This window comes from Hyperoodon ampullatus (genome assembly GCF_949752795.1).
Source record: "Hyperoodon ampullatus genome assembly, chromosome: 5".
NCBI lineage: Eukaryota > Metazoa > Chordata > Mammalia > Artiodactyla > Ziphiidae > Hyperoodon > Hyperoodon ampullatus.
The window spans coordinates 78,738,030-78,745,361 of record NC_136918.1 but is presented as its reverse complement, the minus strand read 5'-3'; positions in this window follow the sequence as shown (position 1 = coordinate 78,745,361).

The window sequence follows — 7,332 nt, the reverse complement described above, 5'->3', positions numbered from 1 at the left end:
CTTGCTTGTTCTGCTTGCCATCAGTTCAGACTTTTTGCAGCTTTCTGAATGTCACCATCTGGCTTGTGTCACCTTAGAGATGTCGGCAAATGTTTTGATCATGATCCCATGTAAGAGTGTGTCACACAGCTAATCTCATCCACCCTGTGGACAGGATGCTAACTGCACCTGGGAGGGTTCCATTTCTCTAATCTAGCTGTCGGGTGACTTGCCTGGCTTTCTGAAGCAGTCCTGTCTCATCATCATACACGTGCTGTTTGAAGGCAGCCATGCTGCAGGTGAACTAAACCAGAGGGAGATGGCAAACTGACAGTTCTGCTCAATTCAAGTGGGGCGTCACTATCCTCATCATATTAAGAACTAAGTTTCTTGAGCATTTACTATGTGCTAGGCTCTATGCCAAGTTCTTACAAGTATTTTAATATAAGCAAACCTGCTATTGTTATTCCTGTATTGTTATACAGATGAGGAAACAAAGTCACAGAAATTAAACAACTTGCCCCAAGTCACCAACTAGTGGTTGTCGAAGCAGAGATTTGAACCCCAGGTTCATCCAGAGCCCATACCTTCAAAGGTTATGCCCTGTTGCCGCTCATGATGGAATTTTGTTGTAAGGGAAAGGATACTACATGAGGAATGAGGAAACAAGCCTTCTATTCTAGCTCTACCTGTGTGGGCAAGTCACATAACCTTGTTTTTCAGGTACATGAAACCCCTGAGACATTTAGAATCATGTGCAGATGTGCATTTTTCTGGGACAAGCCACCATAGTTTTCATCAGCTGAATCTCAGCTAGATTCATATACCCTCTCTGCCTCCCCGACCTGCCCCAGAATACTATATATGTATAAGAACTCTCTGAACTATCTTAGCTTTATACACTTTTTCATGTCAGTCTTCTCTATATTCTCTTCTAACATTTTAGATAATGATGCAATAGCAGCTTCAGACTCCAGGACCTTTCTCTGGTTTAGGGGTGTGAAGGGCTCCTGGCTGCATGCTGTTCTTTCAAGCACACCCGCATGTCCAGATAGCGATCGCAGGAAAGACGACGTTGGAATAAGATCATCAAATTAATCCTCCAGCTCCTTGCAACACCTCAGCATTTTTACTTTAGCCCGTTGTATTCTTTACTTGCAATCACACTGTACGTTTATATAGAGGCCCCAAGATTTCAGAATCCTTTTTTTACTCTATTATAAAAAAAAAATTCTAGTGGTAGAGCCTCCAGCAGGCTTGGGGTAAAGCATCCATTCATTAGTGAGCATCTGCCGTGTCCTGAGTATACATCAGTGAACAAGATAGACCAGACCCCCGACTGCATGGAGACTCAGAGGGACTCTGGCAGGGAAGTGTTAGAAAGATGCACAGAGCACAGGAGAGTGGGGCCTGGGGAATCAGGAGGGGCCTGCTTAAGAACTGGTGTTTGAGCCAGTCCCTAAGGATGAGGAAGAATGGACTGAGCAAGAGGTGGAGATCATAGGGGTGGAAGAGCATTCCAAGCAGAGGGAACAGCTTGTGGGAAGGGCCTAAAACAATAAAGAACCTGACCTGTTGGAGCAACTGAAGGGATGGGCAGGCTGGAGCACAGAAAGAGGGAGAGCAGGGTAGGCTCTCCCTGTACCTATGGATGAGGCTGCTGAGGAGGTAGAGCCAGTGTATGCAGGGCTTTCAGAGTCAAGAAACATGGGTCCCAGTGCCAGCTGTGACATGCCACCTGTGATGCTTACTGGCTGTGTGATATTGGCAAGACAGGTGACATCTCTGAGCTTTCATCTCCTAAACTTAAACATGAGAGCTTTGAACTAGGTGGTTTTTAAAGTCCTCTCTGTTTCCACTATCCTGTGATTTTGTGACTTTGAAAAAAGTGAAGTGGTTAGTGAAAAAGAGAAAAATGGCACCTGATAGCCAGGAGCAGGGCTGTACTGTCAGTGAGGCCCTGGTGTTCTCCTGTTCAACATAAGCAATTTCATAGAACATCACTATCAAACACGGCCACTCTTTAACCATGATAAATAAAGATGAAAATAAGGCCACTCCACAACCACATCCGAACATGGACAAAAGCACATTAACGTTGTCACCACTCCACAGTCACACCTGAACACACACATACACACACACACAAAATTAACACTGTCCAAACCTCAAAAATGACCAAACATCCCCTTATCCTGGCTCAGATGACTGCTGCTTCTTTACCAATTACAGCTTCTGCATCACTCTAGTCTTCCTTCCTTCTAGACAAGATTTACTAAGATACCCAATCATAGAATGACCCCTGCTTCCTGACAGCATGCAAAGCTCTGCTTCCTTAAACCCTCCCCAGAATCACCGTGCACAAGCCCCAATCCCGTAAGTCCTTTCTAACGGTCTACTTCTCTGCAGTGAGTAATGAACCCTCTTGTCCAACCACAGGGTGTTCCTCAAGCAGGGTGGGACCAGGACCATTATAGCAAGCAGCGCCTTTTGCATTTTGCACCCTCGCTGTCTGTTTCTCCTTCCTCACCTTAGTTCCAGCCCTGTCCTAGGGTTCCTTGGCCAAAGGGCATCTGCTGCTGATGTTCACCCAGCTCTGCCCCCAGGGTATTAGGGAGTGGAGCCTTGAAGTGGTGGGGCAGGGGAGTGAGGAAGGGAGATGCAAGATGACGACTTCACACGGGAATTTGCTCCCATCCAGCGATGAGGGAGCAGAATTAAGACTACCTCCAGAGTGAACGTTTCTTCCCTCACTTGAAACCCTGGGCTTTTTCCTTCAGGCCTACACCCCACCCAGATTATGCCTGGGCTACCTGGGAGGTAGCCGTACTTCTGTTGTACTTCTGTACAACCACACCACACCAATCATACCCTCCCTCAGAGTCGTCTTCACAGGAAGGTAACTGGCTCCCAGAGAACTGACTCATTTGCCAGTGTTGAAGGGGCAGAAAGTGCTGCTGCTGGTGACTCAGCTTCTCAGCTTGGACTTCCCATTCTTAGCCAAAATTTTTTCACTGGCGGGAGAGTCTCACCGCACAACCACTCTATTCTGTTCATGTGAACGTATGGTAAACAGACACCACGCCTGGTGCCTTCTGAATCAGATGGCAACCAAGGGGAAGAAGTGACCTGTTTGACCACAAAACAGACTGTTGGACTCACTCTGAGAAAGCTAGTGGAGTCAGCTCCTTCTTACCTGCAGAAACCAGTGCTCTCACCGGCACATAACTATTTCCAAAGCTGTCGGTATACAGTCATGGCAAAAGTAGAGTTTTCTCTGTGTTCAGTTTAATGCAGGGGTCAACAGACTTTGTCTGTAAAGGATCGAACAGTTAACATTTTAGGCTTTGTGGGCCAAACAGTCTCTGTCATCACTACTCAAATCTGCCCTTCTAGCCCGAAAGCAACCATAGATAATATGCAAATGAATAGGCATGCCTGTATTTCAGTAAAACTATTTACAGAAACAGGTGGACCAGATTTGGCCCACTGGCTTGGTTTGCTGACCCCTGGTCAAATGTAATCCACACATGGGCATAGCTGAATAAGAAAGGAATAGTGGGCTTCTCTGGTGGCGCAGTGGTTGAGAGTCTGCCTGCCGATGCAGGGGACATGGGTTCGTGCCCCGGTCCGGGAAGATCCCACATGCCGCGAAGCGGCTGGGCTCGAGAGCCATGGCCGCGGAGCCTGTGCTCCGCAACGGGAGAGGCCACAGCAGTGAGAGGCCCGCGTACCGCATTAAAAAAAAAAAAAAAGAAAGAAAGGAATAGTGTATCCTTACATGTAACTTTTAAAAGAGCCTTATTTTTCATCAGAAAGATTGGAAGAAGACTTTTTTTTTAAGTTTAGAAACTTCCAGAAAACAAAGGAAAGAAAAGAGGGAGAGAAGAGAGAAGAAAGCAAAAATAAGAGAATAGGATTTTATTTCCAAAAAGGAGTGAGGACCTGAGATGGGGAAAGCTCTTTGTAAGGCCTCTGGTGGCTGTTTCTTACCCCAGCCAGCTCTACAGGAGCCCCTCACTGGCTCAGGGGCAGGCAGAGAGGCACTGAGAATGCACTGGATGGCCAGGGATTGCAGAGTATTCAGGACTGTTCCAGCTCCTGAGGCAGAGGCCTTTCTGAGCCCTTGGAAGGACTCCCAGAGAGCAGAAGAGACTGGTGGTGCTGAACAGAGGGGATTCGTTAAGGTGACTTCTAATGGTCCCATGTAAACAGGGTCCCAGACCTTCCCGGGCTTCAGGGGCTAATGCACTGGCTGTGAAGAATATTCCCTCAAATTTTGCAAATCTGAAAATGGTTAATAATGAAAGATTTAAGTTTAAAAGTAGAGGTCCCAAGATTCTGCCAGGGAAAGGTAGAAGAGAATGGTAACCAGATAGGTAAATCCCCTCCATTTCTCTGGGAGAAAAGGCAAGAAGTGGCTGGTCTATGGTAAATGGGCATTTTCTGTAGTTCACAGAACATGCATACTGATTATAGATTCAGAAAGTTACCCTAGCAATGGAGCAATGATTTCTGAACTGTGTTTCCTGGAAAACTAGTGTCATAAAATGTTAGCAATTATTGCATGAGAAAAATTTCAAGGAATCTGAAGAATGAATTGACATTGACAGGAAACTGTTGTGTTCCTGTGCATTTCTGTTTTTCTAGGTTATGCTCAAGGGTGGGGGGGAGGGAGAGTCAGTATTACGGAAAAAAAAAAAAAAAAAACACGTTCATTTTGAAGATCATTTTTAGGAAACACATTTTTCAGGGCCAAGACCAGTCTACTAACCCGAGCTAGTGCAGTGGTTCTCAAAATTGAGTGTACATTAGATTCATCCAGAGGGCTTGTTAAAACACAGGTTGCTTGGTTCCACCCCCAGAATTTCTAATTCAGTAGGTTGGGGTAGGACCAAGAACTCGCATTTCTAACAAAGTTCCCAGGTACTGCTGCTGATCCAGGGACCTCACTTTGCCCTGTACCCAGCCTGACAGATATGAGGCTTTTTATACCATCACATTTCTATCTGAGGAGTACCACATTACAGAAAATCAATTGGTTGGGTTTCCACCATGTGTGAGGGTGTGTTGGATAATCCAGCTTCAAAGTCAGGCTTATAGAAACATACATGTGATTTATTTGGGGAAGGCTTATTACTTTGAGACAGGTTTCCTCCAGAACAGCTGCAGATGTCATTAGCAATGGAGCATCTTCTCATAGGGTCAATGGAAGGTGGCATATTGCAGGATTTATTTTTTAAATGATGGCTCACAATTCTCCTGTGCTAAGCTGGAGACGCCAGTTGATAAATCCTTAAATTTTTTACTGACATTTTCTGACAGGGAGACATGGTCCTTCAAAAATGGGAACAAAATCCAAAATGAATTTAACAGGGGGCTATAGTTCTTCAGGAATAAAATGCAAATTCAACAATTGCACTGTGATATATTTGGGGATTTAAAAAATACAAATATAAGTTCGGATAGGGCTGTTCAAGCAAATGTATATTAGAAAAATGAAGAGGACCCAAATGACCAGAATGTGGATGTGAGTCAGCCAAATTATGGAGTTAGGGCAAAAGGCAACAAAACACAGTCATGGAAGGGCTGGGACATGATGCCTCCCAACCTTAGGTCAGTCTCAAACATGGTACCAATTTTTGTTAGCATACTCTAAAAAATGACATAAAGGAGTTAGAGAAAGTCCATGGGATATTAGCGTATATCTCTAGAAAACATGAAATAGCCCTAAGCAGAAACATTTGAAAGAAATTTGGGTTGTTAAGCCTGGAAAAAAATGAAGACCACTCTATTCTACCTTTAAATGAATGAGAGTTTTCTGCCTCTGGTCTTTCATTGCAGTGGTAAAGTAAGCAAGAGGAAATGGCACTAATTTTTAAAATATTGGGTTGGCCAAAAAGTTCATTCAGGTTTTTCTGTAAGATGTTATGGAAAAACCTGAAAGAACTTTTTGGCCACCCCAATATATATGATTTTCATTAACTTTGAGGAAAAAAATCTTCTTTAAAACAGCATGATTAAAACACTGGGGCATGTCATTTTGACCTTGCAAATGTGCAAGAAGCTAATAGCAGTTATCCATTTTAAGTGCCTTTAGAAGTTCATAGAGCTCTTGCATGATTCCCGAACAGTCCTGGAGCAAACTTGAAGGAAAGAATTGCCATGTCATTGAAACAGGCCAAATGCCCATCAGTGGGAAAGTGCATGCATGAAGTGTGATATACTCACACAGTGGACTATTATACAGCAATCAAATGATGAACTATAGTAAAACAGAGTAACATAGGCAAATCTTATTAATATAATATTAAGTGAAAACAAGTCTCGAAAGATTATAGCATGATACACTTGTATAAAGGTTAACTAAAAATTTTTAAAATACTTTTTAGGAATACAGGTAGATACAATATATCTATATAAAAGGAAAACAAGAGATGACTACAATCAAAAAGACTGGCAATACCAAGGGTGGGCAAGGATGGATTAATGGAAATTCTTATATACTGCTGATGGGAAGATAAACTAGTTACAACCATGTAAAAAATTTTTGGCAGTATCTACTGGAGCTAAACATACACAAACTCTATGACCCAGCATTTCCACTTCGAGGTATGTACTCAACATATTTCACCAAAAGACATGTTCAAGAATGTTCATAGAAGCACCATTCATTAAGACCCCAAACAGTTCAATAACAGGGAAGTGGATAATGTTTGATATAATCATATAAAATTCTATATAACAGTGAGAAAAACAAACTATGGTTACACACAACAATACAGATGAATCTTGCAACATAATGTTGGACAAAAGAAGGCGGACACAAAAAAGTATATATTATGTAATTCCATTTATCCAAAGTTCGAAAACGTGGGACACTGATTCATAATGATAGAGGTCAGGCTGCTGGTTACCTTGGGTGAAGGGTAGTAACTGGGAGGAGTCATGAGTGAGGCCTCAGGAATTCTGGTTCTTTTCTGGATCTTGATGCTGCCTACATGGATGTGTTTACATTGTGAAAATTCTCTTATGGTTTTGCACATGTCTGATGTCTTATATGTCAATTGAAGGTTAATTTTAAGAGAGGGAGAGATAGAAAAGGTGAGGTAAAAATAAGGGGAAAAAAAGGATGGAGGATATGAAGAGGTAAGAAGCATCCATAAGCATATTTTTCAATATATATTTCAGAGTATCTATAGTATGAGTAGACAGTAAAATCTTAGTAAAATCTCTTTTTTTTTTACAATTTTTCCATCTTGTTTAATGTTTATGTCTATTTATATTGCCATCATTTTAAATAACATTTTACAATAACATCTTCTGATTTTAAAATAATACATTTTTTTCAAA